The sequence below is a fragment of the Durio zibethinus genome, unplaced genomic scaffold (assembly GCF_047325235.1).
Source record: "Durio zibethinus cultivar Kanyao isolate XHJ-2024 unplaced genomic scaffold, ASM4732523v1 HiC_scaffold_59, whole genome shotgun sequence".
NCBI classification, from domain to species: domain Eukaryota; kingdom Viridiplantae; phylum Streptophyta; class Magnoliopsida; order Malvales; family Malvaceae; genus Durio; species Durio zibethinus.
This window is the reverse complement of record NW_028322682.1, coordinates 32,501-35,000: the sequence shown is the minus strand read 5'-3', so window position 1 is coordinate 35,000 and position 2,500 is coordinate 32,501.

Below are 2,500 nucleotides of genomic sequence, written 5' to 3'. Positions count from 1 at the left end.
CCTGACCGGCGGCATTGGGGTTCCGGCGATTGGGAGGGGGGCCGGGGGGGTGTGCGCACATGATGTGCGATGGGTGCTGGTACTTGGCCTTGTGTTGGCCCCCTATCCCTCATCAAACCTCTGAGAATTCACACCCCCTTAAAGAGCATTTGAGATTTTACAGGTTTGCTACCAGTAGCCGTTAAAGTGTCTGAAATGGGGACACTTTTTTCAAACGGTCACAAAATCTTCTCTACTTCGAGTTTTTAGCTGAATTTTTTTGTGCATGCCAACAAAAATAGAAGGATCATGCCTACAAAATTTGGGGCCAAAAATCCTTATAAAAAAATTTTAAAAAATCCCGAACCGCAAAAAGTTTCGAAAATCGTGAAAAATAGAAAACGAGTCATCTTCCAACGAAACTTCACGTGAAGGCTTAGGGGACCATTGTATGAATTTACAAGCCATAAAAATGGCATTGGCACGGCAGAAATTTGAAGATGTGCCTAAACCCACCAGGGCCCAGCGTGTGCCGATGGTGCTCGAGGCAACCGCCCGCACCAGGGCCCAGCGTGTGCCGATGGTGCCCGAGGCAAGCGCCCGCACCAGGGCCCAGCGTGTGCCGATGGTGGTCGAGGCAACCGCCCGCACCAGGGCCGATAGTGTGCCGATGGTGCTCGAGGCAACCTGTCGCACCAGGGCCCAGCGTGTGCCGATGGTGATCGAGGCAACCTGCCGCACCAGGGCCCAGCGTGTGCCGATGGTGGTCGAGGCAAGCGCCCGCACCAGCGCCCAGCGTGTGCCGATGGTGCTCGAGGCAACCGACCGCACCAGGGCCCAGCGTGTGCCGATGGTGCTCGAGGCAACCTGCCGCACCAGGGCCCAGCGTGTGCCGATGGTGGTCGAGGCAAGCGCCCGCACCAGGGCCCAGCGTGTGCCGATGGTGGTCGAGGCAACCGCCCGCACCAGGGCCCAGCGTGTGCCGATGGTGCTCGAGGCAACCTGCCGCACCAGGGCCGAGCGTGTGCCGATGGTGGTCGAGGCAAGCGCCCGCACCAGGGCCCAGCGTGTGCCGATGGTGGTCGAGGCAACCTGCCGCACCAGGGCCCAGCGTGTGCCGATGGTGCTCGAGGCAACCGACCGCACCAGGGCCGAGCGTGTGCCGATGGTGCTCGAGGCAAGCGCCCGCACCAGGGCCCAGCGTGTGCCGATGGTGCTCGAGGCAACCGACCGCACCAGGGCCGAGCGTGTGCCGATGGTGGTCGAGGCAAGCGCCCTCACCAGGGCCCAGCGTGTGCCGATGGTGGTCGAGGCAACCTGCCGCACCAGGGCCCAGCGTGTGCCGATGGTGCTCGAGGCAACCGACCGCACCAGGGCCGAGCGTGTGCCGATGGTGCTCGAGGCAAGCGCCCGCACCAGGGCCCAGCGTGTGCCGATGGTGGTCGAGGCAACCTGCCGCACCAGGGCCCAGCGTGTGCCGATGGTGCTCGAGGCAACCTGCCGCACCAGGGCCCAGCGTGTGCCGATGGTGGTCGAGGCAAGCGCCCGCACCAGGGCCCAGCGTGTGCCGATGGTGGTCGAGGCAACCGCCCGCACCAGGGCCCAGTGTGTGCCGATGGTGGTCGAGGCAACCGCCCGCACCCGGGCCCAGCGTGTGCCGATGGTGGTCGAGGCAACCTGCCGCACCAGGTCCCAGCGTGTGCCGATGGTGCTCGAGGCAACCGACCGCACCAGGGCGGAGCGTGTGCCGATGGTGGTCGAGGCAAGCGCCCGCACCAGGGCCCAGCGTGTGTGCCGATGGTGGTCGAGGCAACCTGCCGCACCAGGGCCCAACGTGTGCCGATGGTGCTCGGGGCAACCGACCGCACCAGGGTCGAGCGTGTGCCGATGGTGCTCGAGGCAAGCTGCCGCACCAGGGCCCAGCGTGTGCCGATGGTGGTCGAGGCAACCGCCCGCACCAGGGCCCAGCTTGTGCCGATGGTGATCGAGGCAACCTGCCGCACCAGGGCCCAGCGTGTGCCGATGGTGGTCGAGGGAACCTGCCGCACCAGGGCCCAGCGTGTGCCGATGGTGGTCGAGGCAAGCGCCCGCACCAGGGCCCAGCGTGTGCCGATGGTGGTCGAGGCAACCGACCGCACCAGGGCCCAGCGTGTGCCGATGGTGCTCGAGGCAACCTGCCGCACCAGGGCCCAGCGTGTGCCGATGGTGGTCGAGGCAAGCGCCCACACCAGGGCCCAGCGTGTGCCGATGGTGGTCGAGGCAACCTGCCGCACCAGGGCCCAGCGTGTGCCGATGGTGCTCGAGGCAACCGACCGCACCAGGGCCGAGCGTGTGCCGATGGTGGTCGAGGCAAGCGCCCGCACCAGGGCCCAGCGTGTGCCGATGGTGGTCGAGGCAACCGCCCGCACCAGGGCCCAGCGTGTGCCGATGGTGGTCGAGGCAACCGCCCGCACCAGGGCCCAGCGTGTGCCGATGGTGCTCGAGGCAACCGACCGCACCAGGGCCCAGCGTGTGCCGATGG